Source organism: Haliotis cracherodii, unplaced genomic scaffold, assembly GCF_022045235.1.
Source record: "Haliotis cracherodii isolate W230 unplaced genomic scaffold, xgHalCrac1.p SCAF_1, whole genome shotgun sequence".
Taxonomy (NCBI): domain Eukaryota; kingdom Metazoa; phylum Mollusca; class Gastropoda; order Lepetellida; family Haliotidae; genus Haliotis; species Haliotis cracherodii.
This window is the reverse complement of record NW_027266264.1, coordinates 54664944-54681143: the sequence shown is the minus strand read 5'-3', so window position 1 is coordinate 54681143 and position 16200 is coordinate 54664944. Positions and strand designations below refer to the sequence as shown.

Below are 16200 nucleotides of genomic sequence, written 5' to 3'. Positions count from 1 at the left end.
GTTGTCCGTATGCATCCCCAGGGAGACAGAACACATTCTGCATGGCGAGGGTATTACTAATTACCACATCCTACTAAGTACTAAGAACTAAGGTAATGTCTCCAGGGCAGGTAGACACCGATCATTAAGCAATCCATCCGCTCAAGTCTACAGGCAACATCAAATGTGATGACACTTCGTTGAGTCCTCCTTCCTATTCCATTTCTCCCCATAAAGATAATAGATAACTACATCAACTAATAAACTAAAGGGCAAGAAATAAAAAAAGAATCTATTTTCATGTCAGCTATGAAGTCTTGCCATAAATTGACAGTTGACTGTCGTCTATATAATCCGAAAGTGCCCACATAATGAAATCAGGTAGTCGTGTTCACTGTCTGTTAAGTATCGTGTTGTCCACAGTTGGAGGCGGTACTAGAAGACACCAGTCCAAACTGTCCGAGGTTCTGCAGTACGTAGCCGCACCATACACTGGCATTTCTAATAGGTTGTGATATCCCCTATCTGCCACTGCTTGTCGGATAGGATATATTTGGTAACATAGGATTCACTGGGGCGCGAACACTCAGAGGAACCAAGGGGAATTAGCGACAAGATCCACCCAATCAGGGAATAGAAACGTGTTCATCTGCTATCATACGGAGGTGGAAGGGTGTTTTGTTTTCAGCAAGAGGAATTTACATCTTTTCATCAATACGGACCAGCAAACCAGCGGTGTCATTAGGTTAAATCAGTGTTTGGCAATATTCTTGCGGATATTATTACCAATATTCCCCAGACGAAGATGTAATGGATTCTTTAATTAAACAGTTGGAAACTACCCTTGCTGATGGAAGATATTTGATTTATTAAGGTAAGAAAGTTTTCATATTGTATCTTTCCTTTGTCCATAATAGGTGTTTTTCTTCCACGGTAGGTATGTCTTAATAAGATCACAACTGAATCGCGTACATTGTGTAAAAACAGACAGCAATGGAACAATAATCGATATTAATAAATCTGGCGAAGGATTGATTTTTTATTCATTTTCGGATGTTCGTGGATCCTGAACACACAACGTTCGTGTGTAATGGCCATCCGATTCGACGTAGGTATTGTGTTTATTTCAAATAAACTTAAATAATGTGCAACAATAGACGTGAAATGCCAGCGGTTCTTAATCAATGGTGCTTACAACACCAGCGTGCCTTCTACAGGTATGCGCTACGTTACAGTTCCGCTCTCCATTGACTATGCAGTCTTTTGTGCCCGTTTATATATACTGATTACGTCCCAGGATAAAACGTATTACACGTGTTAGCTTTATGCAGTGACAAAACTATGCACGATTTGCTCACATGTTGACGATCTCAATATTTTGTACGGCGCATCTGCATTTTTTTCCTATTTGCGAATACCGATGTCGGATCTTGAGAAAAATATTCATACAATCGTATTCATGTATAGGTCGTCTCATATTCTGTATGGACATAGTAACATAGACGAATTAAGTAATTACATGTATATTATTTGCATAAGTGTGGTTCCATAGAAGTGAGTCACGTTCTAACAGCTTCGAGTTATACCTAGATATTTATGAATACTGGCTTATTGATTTCTGTTATGGATATTTGTTCGAGGAAAGAAAGTACACATATTTGTTACTTGAACATATAGACACAATGATTATGACGCAACGCAACATCAACGTTGGTGATATGGTGAGAAAGCGGACCTTTGGGACTGCCTTTAACGGGCACAGTGTACATGTATGTGTGTCAACAGAAATGGTTTCATATTTATATACTTTAAGGTGGCTAAAGCATATCAACACTCTACTCGTAGTCAAGAATGTTGCCTGCATTTTATTTGAAAGCAGGGTCGCATTGTTAGCTTTCTTGTTCGCCAATCTCCAATGTTTGCTAAACGGGGTTGAAAAATATACCAACGTAGTTATAACGATAAAACGTCAACGCCAAGGAATAAACAGATTCCATAGTGGTGAAGTCGCCAGACTGCACTTATAATATTATCTTAAGATTATTATGACGTTATTGATAGGTACAGCACACGTGCTATTGAAATGTACAGCACGCATGTTCCGTTGTACCAGTAATTCATAATTATAGAGAGTGAGTGAGTGTTATTTAACGCTGCAGCAATATTCAGGCTTTATGGCCTCCTCTAAACAATCAAACCTGGACAAGGAAAACCAGGGACAGAAAACATAAGCATCGACACACGCCACGGCCAAGTCAACGTGCATGAGGAACGGATTCTTGGACCTGAAGACCATCATGATCCTCTGAGGACCAATTCTACCCCGGTATTCCCACGGATCATAAAATCATAAGACCGACAGCCAACTGATCACGAGGCTGTTCATATTCATCATTTGGGATACACAGCCGTTTGAAGCAGTATTGAAATATTTCATTCGTAATGAACCCGCTGGTTCAGTCCCACCATCATAACCATATACTTCCACTATCGCAGAGCCCAGGCTGACTGTTAGCTCTTGAGCTTTAAGCTACTTAAAGATAACCAGTCCTGCTGTTATTTAGTGTTCCTACCCACACAGCATTAATTAAAACTTCTGAACACAGCGCACCGTTACAACGTGGTCTAGTGATACCATGTGTCCTATCAACTCGGACACTGTGCGGCTACACACAACTCCAGTTGCTGCGCAATCATGTTGATTCAAAGAGAGGCTTGTAGATACCGTCTTATGCGCAATGAGAAGATGACGCAGACGATCTGTAGGCGATCATTATCTACAACCGGAAAGCAATAAAGGCCAAGTTTTCATGTCAATGTGCGAAAATGACAGGTCACTCTGACAACCACGGCTGGTCAATGATGGCTTGTTAGCACTTCAGACTAGCGTTCGTCTATCACACTCATGTGTGTTCTTTTCATTCACTTTCATCCCTTCTCATTACCGCGGCCTGTACTTCAGCCTACTTCATTAGGAAAATTACCCGGTTATATAATACTGTTTATTTCGCAAATGCTGACTGCTCTTTCCATTTAAACAACTTTTCTTGGTAATTGCTTTCCTGTCCCTAAATTATTGCTTGCAAGACAACAATTTCTTTCTCCTTGAATGCATGTCATGTATATATAATGTATACATAATATATGTAGAATGTCATAGGAAATATGACCTCTTATGAGAGAGAGAGAGAGAGAGAGAGAGAGAGAGAGAGAGAGAGAGAGAGAGAGATGTGCACACACACATGTGCATATATAAAATGTTCAGAATATTTAAAAGAACATTTTCAGGTATAATTTTTTTTTGGTCTCTCTTTAATTGGTGGTTTAATAGCAACAACTTATATGCTGAAATGTACGACCCCTTTCTTTGATCTCCATCGATATTCTACCACCACGCATCTAAATGCATCCATTAGGCATGGATTTGTCCATAATATATCAGAAATAAACTATTTTATATGAATGTACACGGCCCAGGCCTCAGGGACCTAGATTAACAAAAAATAACAGGTGGCACTACCTAGGCTGTTATGGTTATTTATGGAAAGGCTTTTATTATGTTCTATTACTAATTATACTCATTTGTAGGTGACGCCATCCATATATTGCTTAGGCTTGAATGACTGATTATTTCAGAATGGCTTTATGTAAATCATTGCACATAAATGTGTTACATTGAGACATTCACCATCATGTATCGTATTCTACATAAAACTGTTTGTTATGATTGTTTTCCTACGTTCGATAGGAATTCGATTTAAAGATAAATGAATTTCTTTTGGTTGAAAAAAACCCTTTGTAATTCTTCAGGTTACCTATTCATGTCTGACAATCTCTCTGCACATTCCGATATAATGGTGGTCCTCGCGCCACAATATCGGGTCTAACATCCAGTTTATGCGATTCCAGAAAATACCATTGCGAGTTCTGTTGAACACTGAGTAGGTCACGTGTAAAGTAATTAATTTTATAAATGTGCTGCGATTCTCAAATGTTTGTGCTTTAACAATAATTCTTTCCATGTAATCGCAAACCAATCACTATCCCCACTAACGTGAAGAATGCGTGCATATTGCACCTAATGGGATCTTAAGGGATCTGTGGAAATTTGGAGACTGTCATTGACGTGAAGATGATTGCTATTTCAAATGAGAACCATCTGCCTTGACATTTCAAGTTTGACACGACATATATGCGTGTCCCAATTAACACAACACCGAACTGCTCTTTACAGGTCACGTGGTTTAGTCAGCCATTTTGTCGCCTTGTCGCATGGGCTCAAAACAGAAATCCTCATCATTTACATAATCAATTCCGTACTTTGACAAATACTATCCTAAATGATAGTACCTAATATGTATGATAACGTGTCATAATTATCGTAATGAATTTCATCTGTCAGACTTATTGATTTGGTAATATGCCTCTCGGAGCTTTGATGTTACAACGTCATTTCCATAACACTATCATCTACGTCAACAATTAGACGTTGAACAGCCATTGCCTAACGTAGCCCATAGCACAGGGACGAGTTTATAATTGTATTTTTCCTCGATTCTGAGATTTACGGAATAATTTTAAAAGCTGTATTTTAATTCTGATGTTAACATTCCCTTTTAACACTTTTTGTTCCTTTTTTGCATGTTGAATATCTGTTTTATATTGATATTAGCAATCTCTTAGCACTTTTTCCTTTTACATGTTTGAATATTTGATTCAAAACCCCTTGATTGTCGATCATCCTGTAATTGCTGTAAGATTGCTGTCGGGGGGATATTTGATCATACCATAGCCTATAGTATTTGTGACAAAATGCATAGGTAAGGCTTAATGGTACTCAAATTAAATCATTTGTTACATCGATAATCTTTTTTGCATTGTCAGTAATATGTGCTTCTTAAAATGCACCAAGTATTTCACAACGATATGATATCTGAACATTCATCAATGTAACTATATTAGCCATTTTAGCCAACGTGTGCATGTTGTATTTCAAAGTTATACTTATTAGGATAATGAGTGCGGCTAAATTTAACATGAGGCATGTCGGAAGAGCATTTCCTAATGCGAACACACCCAACGTAAACAATGACATGTATTAATAAAGCCTATTACTGAAACTAATAATCATTATTTACCATTTTCTATACTCATGAAGACGAGGTAATCAATCAATTGACAGGAAATGAAAAATAGCATTGATAAATTACTCGAGGTCTCAATCGATCCCTGTGTTATAAACGCAACAGGATTGTCATAAAACGAAGTTGGATGACATGTAGTTTGTACGACATTAATACATGAGCCATTGTTTTGAAGTGTCATGATTTGTCCTACTTTAGCCATAACCTATTAACAAACATATCTATATGAAGATTGCCATTACATAAACAGAAACGTGACTACACGTTGATGTCATTGTGTGGGCAAAAGGCTTTCTGTCATACACCATTACATGGTTATACAAGATAATGCACCGCTGACATTTAAATCTCGATATTTAAGTCTAAGTTAAAGATGGAACTGCCTCTTATAGAAACAAACGTTTCATATCACTAGGGAATTAACTAGCAACAACCTGGATGATTGCTTTATCAGTCAAGTGAAAACATCCAGGGATTATTAAAATATTGATTTGATGCTTTAAAAAATCCTTTGCCATCTATGCCGGCAGTAACGGAACCTGGATTTTATACGTACATGTATGCCAGTAGTTGCCAATTCGTAAGGCCACGCATACCCAAGGCAATGATGTCGTGATACACGGCTACTTGTGTAGAAGTGTAATTATGATATATGTATGCGTACGAAATAGCCCTAGAGTAGGTGGCCTGTTTGTAGCGTGCTCTCTCCTAAAATATCTTAGGCGTGTGCTGGGATAGTGCATATCCACTTATTAGTTTATCGCAAAAATGAATTAAAATTGATATGATATCTAATGTTTAGCTCGTTCTCTCTTCAAGTCCACAAAACAGTAAAACATGTTTTAGCACAGTTCATTCGTAGATTAGATATAAAGTGTAAATTGGAGTTTTGTATCTATTTTGTAAACTTTTCAGACAGCCATTCATTTTCACTAGTTCCAAAATAGTGTACGCTTCAGATTTTAGATTGTATGCATTAGTTCTTAGATTTTTAGTTGAACTGTTAAAAAATAAAATTGACACTGATATTTTGAAACATATACTCCTGAACAAAAGTTCAGGACCACCCGACCCTTACATGTCTTAACTTTCATGCTATGACAGATTAAAAATAATAATATAAAGGAATCGGGTGGTCTTTTTTTAGTAGTATAAGTTAAATGTTCTAATTTACCTTTCCAAAATATTTTGTGTTGCTCGAAATACAGTTTCTGTTTTCTTAAAACTACCTAAAGTGCGTCATGTATCACAGATATGTATGACCAATTTGAAAAGTAAAGGATCAAGCCTTACTTCTTTAAGAAATGTGTGTGCTCGGGCATATATTTTCGTGATCAATTTCAATTTATTTCAGTCAGTGTAAAGCCTTTGCATGTTTTGGATTATTCTTCATGGATGAACATCGAACATATTTTCCTTTCGCCAATGCAACACGCTAAGACCACATCAACGCATATGTTTTTGCTGAGAAATAGAAATCCTTTCAACGTGACGTTTAATAATTATGAACAAATCATTAGCAAGTTAAACAAAACAGAATTTAAATGACTGACCGTTAAGGATATGTCTCAACGCTTCGAGTGTCTTGGGTTTGATACCCTACACGTACCCCAACTACAAAACCCTTCGCGATACCAGGAGCTCTGTTCTAAGAAAAGGAGCATTTCGAAAACCATGAAGCATTGATGACACCCGGTGTTAGCGTTGCAGGCGAGCATTTCCTGTCCAAGTAGTAGCACTCATTGTACGTGGTGGTTGAGATCATCAATAAAAGCATGAAAGCACCATCATCTGATAAAATTACGTTTTATGTCATACATATATGTGTCTACTAACAAGCTAAACAGATACACGTGCATTAAAAACTCCAACTAAATCTTTTGCCTCTTTTTCCAAGTCCTTGTTTTGCTTTGATACACCACGATATATGATCCTTGATTAGGTCAAAGGTTAGAGAAACGACTAAATAAAGAAGCTTTCTGGAATTTGGCGAAACGTTTCGACTGATGTCTCTCACCTTTAATTAGTATAGGATACAACGGTGGTCATTAAATAGCAGTGTTTGTCTGGTGAGCGTATCCGTTTGTGATAAAGTAACGGAAGGATCAATTACACTTGATAAGGAAGCGCAGATGGAGATACGGAGATTCACAACTAAACCTAATCTGGTATTCAACAGCATCCAATCTTTCAAAGTTTTAAGACTCTGGAATGTAAGCATTACCCCATGGCACCCTAGACAGACATTTTGCTTGTGCAGCTTTTGTTTCGAGGCAGTAATATGACAAACTATGAATTACACCCCTTCTAGCCAATATGCAAAACATGTCTTGGTTGTTTTATTTATAGTGCATATATCGCTACATACACGATATATCAGTCCTTGATGAAGCCATAACCATATCAAGAACCTTTGTGTAAATGGCTAAGTGTGTACCTTCTCCTTTCTTCATGTTTCAATACCTGCCACGGTCACGTTTTCCGATTTCACAATACAGAACAGGCACACCATTTATAGAAATGCTAATTGGGTTGGTAAATGTGAATGTATTTTAACTTGTACTCACTGAACGTATCCGTGTACACGAGAATAACAACATGTTGGGGCACATGAGTGAAGAGGTGCATTATATACACAATTGAAAATGGACACAAATACATTAAACTATGAGTCATGTGGAACGCAAAAAGGTATGGTTCGTTGATACACAAAAATCATCTAATTTTTAGATTCCATGCTACGGATGAACTGAGCATTATATTCTGGTAACAGATACACTAAAGTTTAAGGATATTTGACATTGGCTTAACCGGCTTAAGGCTTCTAAGAATGTTCAATGCTATGACATCAATAACATTCTTGGAGTCAAGTGAAGCGTGACACATGTCCCAGGCCTGGGACATATTCATGCCTAGGACACCCCAAATGTATTCCTGGAAGTCGCACTGGGACGCACTATCATTCTGTCCCTTCAGTAGCAACTTTATCTAAATGTTATGGCGATGTGCATGGTTTCATAAAATACATTGTTATTCACCCATTTATTCATTTATCAATCTACAGGGTTCAAGTGTTTACACAGGGGCATATATGACCGAATGGGCTTCGGGGTCGCAACTCGCTACACAGAGTTGCGTCTCTTAGCAATAATTCGCTGGTTGTGTGTTCGAATTCCAGATTCGCCCAGACTACGATCCTCGGTTTGTCAGCACCTTATTCCAGCTACATGAACGACCTGCGTATCTCCGACTGTCTTCCAACGTGACATGATCTTTGAAATACTGTCCAATACGGCTTTAAACAGTTTGGTCTGAAAACACAGATAAGTTAGATCTACCTATAGTGTTTGAGCTCAAATACACCCAGAATGAAGACAGATGCAAAGACACACGTGTAATATAAATATATGAAGCCGTAATCACGAAATAAACTATTTAAGCGTTGTGTTTTGGCTTTAAAGAAAAAATCCCATTTCTCAGCATGCACAAACCTTTTCACTTAAATATTAATCAATCCTCATACGATGAGCTCAGTTGAAAGGCGTGTTATTGTAACATCATGCATTGATGCATGACAATAACACAACAAATAACTTATGGCAAGTAATAAGACCTTCCCCTACGTGAAAATTGGATATAATATTCTCATTGATTTTGTCCATGTCAACATGCACCGCCACAGTGCGCACCAATCATAACCTTTACGGTAAAACCACATGCAGAGCAAATCTTAATAGGACAATTCACTCGGGTGTTTCTCTAACACGTCGAAGTAACGATGAAATCGGCGTGGTGGTTAAGGTGTAAAGAACATGACTATATGCATAACGTAACATGTCAGCCCAAGTGTTTTTGTCGGATGCGGTAGCACCCCGACCTTGTACCACGTAATCACCGCCTGTAAATCCTTTAGCATCTTGAGCACTATCGCGAGACCAATAGCTCTCGATGGCGTCAACTCAGACATGCTCAAATTTTACTTTTTAAAGGTCAATAGTTTCAAATCTGGGTCTGAAATGTCCGCCTGAGTAGCAGGAATATATATTGGATTCCCATGATGTTAACTTCCACCAAACTTTGAAAAAAGAGCTCTGATTTCACGACAGAATGCAGAATCTAACTGACTACAGATATTGTGTATGTGTCCAGAAGAAATATGTACTCTGACAGTAGTATTTTGCATAAAGCTGAGAACAGAAATTGTTTTTTCAATGAATAACAGGATATGTGGATATTACTTATAAGTAAAAAATAATTGATTTACGTTGCAACATGCAGCTGGAGGTTAACCAACGAGCGACGAGGAATTACTATCTGTCCTGAGTGAATTACTTTTCGAGCGTTGGTGTCTTTATTTCAAATGGAGACAGCTCCGTTACTCTATTGTTGGGACGGCGTCATATAAAATCATCATGACGTCACTGTCAATTATTTGCGACGGTGCCTCCATATGACGTCACGCTTGGCCCCTTTGCAAACAATGAAACAATTGTTTGAATGCTCAGTGCGAATTACTGTAAATGTCACCCGTATCCATGCCCTTATTTGTGTTACACCATAATATTCAGGGAAATCGTATAGTGTCTCACTATGTTCCATGTTGGTAAATCTGCTTCATAATCTGCCAAGTCTCTCTATATGCACTTGGACACACATTTCTCATATGCCTTTGGGTGACAAACCCATTATAGATAACTTGTATGAAACTTATGTCTGAGGTCGAATTCTAGGTCCATGATTGGCTACTCCATAGTGATGGCCTAAGGTCAGATTATGACGGACTACTTTTCTGAGAGTAAGTGTTTAATAAATGTGTTTGGTCTTATCTTGTTTGCATTATCATCATCGCTTTGATCATCCATCTATACCGCAGAGGGTGACACATGAAGTATTATTCAATTTAGTAAGCCGTAAGACGGATGTTGTCACTAAGTACCGTTGTGGTATGTATTAAAGCGCCTCTCCGATCAGGTGAATAGACAAAACAGGCATCGATTCGATGCTAAAATGGTGCCGTTTTAGGATCTGTGACAGATTACTGCACTCGCTCCTGTCCCAAACCATGTATCTCAAAACTCGTTTCTTCAAAACATATCTAACTTGCTTCGGTCGTAGGATACATTTTGAAACAACTTGTTGCAAGATTAATGGTATCTGACAGACACTCATGGAGCAATCTCTATATACTTTTGTCATTCAAAATGCATTTTCAGTGAAACGAATAAATCATACGTGACATAAAAATGATGAGTTTCATTTTGGCTGTGAATCCGATCCACAGAAAACCTCGTATACGATACTTTGAGTCCCTTGTCACTGCCTCAAGTCTAGAGATAGTTTCACACTTAAGATACGCATTTGTACCTCATAAATCAGTATTGGAGGTCCTAATGAGCCAATTCCCAGGTGTCCCTAATCGTTAGATTCTATTTCGAACTCCCATGTGATGAAAGTAAACACCAAAACATATTTACAGAGACCAGTTAGAACCCACCAAAGGACCATAATTTCCTATCAGTCCAATGACACCCTCAACGCCATCGGTAAATGTGCCTGAAGAATGGACAACTGGTATCATACAGCTTGTAGATGACCCGACTTCTAACCAGCTGGGATGGGAGACCGTTTCCTCACTGACAATCCCAAGAGGCAAGTTAATTTTACAGGTTGCAGCCGCGCTAATGATTTGAGGGTTGCTGCGAGACCTAGTCAATTAACGTAGATGCTCATCTACTCCGTCAGACATGATCACCAATAAAACAGTCCAGTGCTGCCTCTTCTAATCGCAGCCGTTCCGCATTTATGGTGATATCTCGGCACCATTCTTCATCATGCACAATGACGATGGCCAATAACGATGGCGTGTGAAATGTGTACACTGTACGCCGTTATGCAAAGTTTTTTTTAGCATTATTCTATATTATACTAAATGAAGAAATCCCTTATACGAAATTTCAACAGTTTATTGTTTTTTACTGACAATTACATAACAGTGTATGCAGATATATGACGTTACTGCTTATGGTACTGATTGTTTTAATGTCTTACATCATACATGTGTAATGCAACATTGAGAAAAGAACAACCATATGTCCACTGCTTAAATCATATAACCATGCAACACTGCAATATTTTATGATACCCATCACTTCCATTAACAAAAATAATTAAACTAAAACGACTGAGGCAAACGTTGCGAAGGCCATGGTTAGCCACACAAGTTTTCCTTAAGTCAGTTGGTTTTAACGCCGTTTAAACAGTATTCCAGTTACATCACGACATGTCAGCTAAATGTGGGAGGAAAGACCAGTTAAATTGATGCAGGTCTCAGACGTTTACCGCTTTGGTGAGACCCACCAGCACGGGTACGGCCCTGACAAGCCTAGAAACATAATCGGGGTGAAACTTACGGACATAGGTTTTTGGCGTTCCCGAGGGACGCAACTCTGCAAAGCGAATTGCGACGCCTTAGACAACTGGTCCACACGTGCCTCCTTTAAATATGATGTAAACAATGAGACAAAAATGATGAACACCAATAAAAGACGAGTAACGAATACCCTTGGTCGCAGGCTATTTACGTCATTATGATAATTCAATTATCTGCAACATGTAAAGTAATTAAATCAATAAATGAGTTATCAATAAGAATAATTATTTATACCTGGCTCAACCTATGTTGTTTTAGACACACATTAAATGAATTCATTTCAATACAACATATTAACATAGTGACACATTTAACTGTTAAAATAACTTTCTTAACATATAAACGAGATAACAATGTTTATATTTCATTCGTTTTTCTTTGATCAACATTAATGTTGATATCGAAACATGTCCAAAAACACAAAAGATATTTGTCAGTGATAAAAAATAACATGTTTATACCAAAACGTGGACGGGTATGTGCAATGTTTAACAACATCTTTCTATCGTGTTTCAACTGATGGCGAAATCGATGCCTCCTCGTAGAATTTCACAAGAGACATTTTTGAGTTAAACAACACAGATATGTATTAAAACATGTTTGTGAAGGTTTGAGTTGATTAGACCGCAGGGATAAGGAATGCCAGTGAGTGAATATGAAGTAAAAGAGAAAAGAGTGTTGCACAAAGTAGCCATAGTAGCACTGGGCCAACATACAGGAACCAGTGATTGTGTGACAGTCATCGGCTCCTATTTGCTTCAGCAAACCACGATGTCAAGGGCACTTATCGAGTAATCGTTGTTCCACGGACACAGTTTTCTCTCCACAAGCTGGCCATACGACCCTCAAATTAATGAAATTAATCCTGCAGAACAGAACTGTTTACTCTAGGTAATAGAAAATTGGCGCGTTGGTTTACTTATTCCGGACACGTTGTTGGCAATGAATTGTACCAATGATGCTTTGAGTAAGCGGTAGGAGTGGCGAGTCTGGCGACTTTGGGATAAATAGGAGAAAATCACCAGTTGTGAAGTGTCTGCGTCCACGTCCTACATGTAATTATAGCATGACAGCAAGAATAATTAAATTTCGTCAACGTCCCAACATAACAAGTAGGAACACGTGACATCTCAATACAAAAATACATCCAACCTACATGGCCAAAAATATAATGACCCTTATTTAAACTTCCAACACAATGATGTTAATATCTTAACACAATAACTGCCTCCGTGGTGTACAGGATAGAGCGTTGGCCAGGAGGGTGGAAGGTTGGTGGTTCGATGCCTTGACTGCGTCATATCAAAAGACGTTAAAAGATGGTACTTGTTGTTACCTTACCTTTCGCTCGGGATTGTTTGGGAAAATAAGGGCTGATCGGCTCGGAGTCAGTACATGGTGTCTCAGTGGGGTATCGTGTTAAACTTCTGTATGTAATCTCATGCTGCTCGCATTATGCAACCGAAATAGAAGAAGCAGCTGCACGTCGCAATATGAGAGACATATTATTGAACACAACGGTAAACCCTATTTTACCCCAGCTTGTAGTATGTTGCCAAATGATTGAGTTATGATGTATTTTTTATGTCACACGCTCTGACAATTCTCACAATGTGTCACAATGTATGATACGCGTGAGTGGTGTATCCATGTTCAACTTCAGCATGGTATCTCAGTTGGCTTGTCCGAACTTGTACAGGCAGTCACACACATGTGCATGTACGTTAATCATCTTGAATGCGACGTTAAATACCATTTCAACTCGCCTCACCTGACTCAATAAATACATTGAGTAAGCATTACCTCATAACATCATCGAGTTAACATCAAAACAAACTAACAACATTGAGATAACAAACACAGATAAAATCTTGACACAATACCTTCAACCTGTAATCACATCCACCTAGAATTCAAATACAAGTACGACGCCAGCGCAGATCACCACATAAAAAGAACAGATTTAATTACGCGTGTGGTAGTTGAGATGTGAAGTCTTTAAACTTTAAAACTCTTTTATTGAAATAAAAGAGACAAAATCCTTTCCATTGTCATAATCATGAAACATTGTACGATTCCGACTTTATAATAAGTGGGATACCAGGTGTTCGCCAAAAGGTGAGCGTATCGTTCCTCAGTGGTGGCACCTGTCACAAACACCCTTTAAGGAAAGTGTTATGTTCACATGAAAAAAAACACGGGAGCATATGGTACAAATAGGGAATTGCATCTGATATTATTGTTGCACACTTTGACAATGTGTAGATGTGTAGGTGGGACAGTTCTGTGACAAGATTGATCACGAACGCAATATCCTGTATGGACCTCAAGAACGAAGTAACTCTATTTATTTTAAGAAAATTAACACTAGTAGTTAAACCCTGGTACTTTCAAAGGCCATTTCTCTTAGAAAGTCCATAACAGAGAAGAGGGTGTCTTCAACTTATGCCTTCATGTGTGCTAATGGCGTTTCCAGGCATCTTTTGAACTACTTCTTATCAGGCGGCCCGAGGATACACTGCTAATATAACCTCACTATTGTATCTTCATGTTTTCAAATGTCGTCATTCTCTTATTTAATTGACTTAGAAGGTCGTAGACGGTTTTGTAAGGCCCAACTGCATTGTGGTTGTGAGCTTCACATAGGACGGGTACTGCCGGAACAACAAGGACACTTGGTGTTTGAAGGTCTTTGGACTCGTAGATGTCTTTGGAGACTAAGAACTCTTGGTCTTTTGAGATTCTTTGGACTCGTGGATATCTTTGGACACTCAGGACTTTTTGTGTTTTGAGGTTTTGGTGACTCGTGGATCTCTTTGGAAACTTAGGACTTTTTGTGTTTTGAGGTTCTTGGGACCCTAGTATCTCTTTGGAGTGAGTGAGTGAGTATAGTTTTACGCCGCTTTTAGCTTTTCACACATTGTACCCATGTCGGGAATCGAACCCGGGTCTTACTTACTGGTATAAGAGATGATACAGAAACTAAGTTTTACATATATAAACACTTATCAAATTCAGTACATTTTATTATCGTATTCCCTTTGTCTTTTGTTGGAGTGGTAAGGTAATCTACAGGTTAACGCGTTCGCTCGTCACGCCGAAGGGCCGGGTTCGATTCCCCACATGGTACAATGTGTGGAGCCCATTTCTGGTGTCCCCCGCCAGTGATCTTGCGGAAATATTGTTAAAAGCGGCGTAAGCCCATACTCACTCACTCACTCACTCACTCACTCACTCACTCACTTTGTCTTATGTAGATATGTTCTACAATAACAAATATTGAGATTTGTATTGACACTTTGTCATGTAACAATGCCGTTAGGATAAACTGTCTGCAGTACATACTGAAGTACATCATAGCGCAAGTTAAGTTATCACTGCTATTAACAAATAAATGAAGTCACAAGTGAATTGTGATAAGTGATCCACCATTTGTACCGTTACACTCTGAAAATTTCCTTCTAATCATTAGACAAACTAATATAATTCAATCTAATCCTAAAAATATCCCTTAACATTTATAACACATTATATTGATTGCTCCACATTATGGGGTTTTCAAGTCTGAAAACGTGAAATATCAAAGGCTGCGGTTTCGCCTTCAGGCCAAGGAGTAAAATCTCACTATCCAACATCTCCAAAATAATACCTCACGGCGTGGGGATATTGATATAAAGATTCCCTAGTGACTACATTTGGTGCCTAATGATTCGTAATTTCACTTTGAGTATGTCAAACTGATAAACACGTGAACATTTGAGAATTGATGTTATTTGGAGCGTTTGTTTTTTCTCATTCTTGTACCTTCAATGAAGTAGTTAACTTTCTTTTTATTATATAATCAAATATCTTTTCTTAATTGGATCCCCATTAAATGTGATTACCTTTTCTGTAGTGTGACTTCCCCTTCCAAGACAATTTGCTGTGATCACGGTTCATGTTTCTTCGCCTTAAGATCTGACATTATCCTCATAAAAGGTATTTGAGACGTCTTCCTTTTTTATCTTATGCTTCAAGCAGTTGCTAAAGAAGCAGAGCTACTTTAATTATAGAAAACAGTTTGACTGATTATTGCGGGTCTGGTTAATTTCATTAAAAGGTCTACCATTATAACAACACGCAGAGGCTCGCCTGCAACGTTGAAGAACTATAGCAGGGTCACTTCGGGACAACAAGAGCATCAAAGGTCATTTCAGAGGTCAGACAGGCCGTGTAATCAAGCTAATATGTTGGCATTTGCCTGATTCCCCTTCAACGATAAGAGACCTAACCACATGAATGAAACACAGCGGAGGCTTAATACCGACTTTGTAGTAAAATGCACATGGTAACTGTTAGATGCAATTTGTCACGTCGACTACGGTTATTTGATCAATGTTATGTCGCGACAAGGGACTCTGCTACAGGTACATGATGAAGCGAATAACATTGCACGATGGTAGTTACATCTGGTACATCTATATATGTGATGATTCAAGGTAGTCACTCATGAACGGAAATCACTTCTGCATCAGTTTCAAATGATTTTACTATTTCATGATTTTGTTGTCAATCTACTTAAATATCAAGGTACCAGAGCAGGACACGAACGATCAAACACCTTATTTCGTTTAATTTATAATCTAATTTGTAATATTACAATCAACA

General features: G+C 38.3%; 1 protein-coding gene across 2 annotated transcripts in view; it reads left to right on the top strand.

The window, feature by feature from the left end:
* Positions 1–488: 488 nt before the first annotated feature.
* The window catches only part of LOC139479518 (neuronal acetylcholine receptor subunit alpha-10-like), a 194593-nt gene continuing 178881 nt past the window's right edge, over positions 489–16200 (top strand). For both annotated transcript variants that reach the window (XM_071262372.1, XM_071262365.1), the window contains exon 1: positions 489–853. The gene's annotated coding sequence lies outside the window, so the exon portion shown is untranslated. The remainder of the gene's footprint in view (positions 854–16200) is intronic.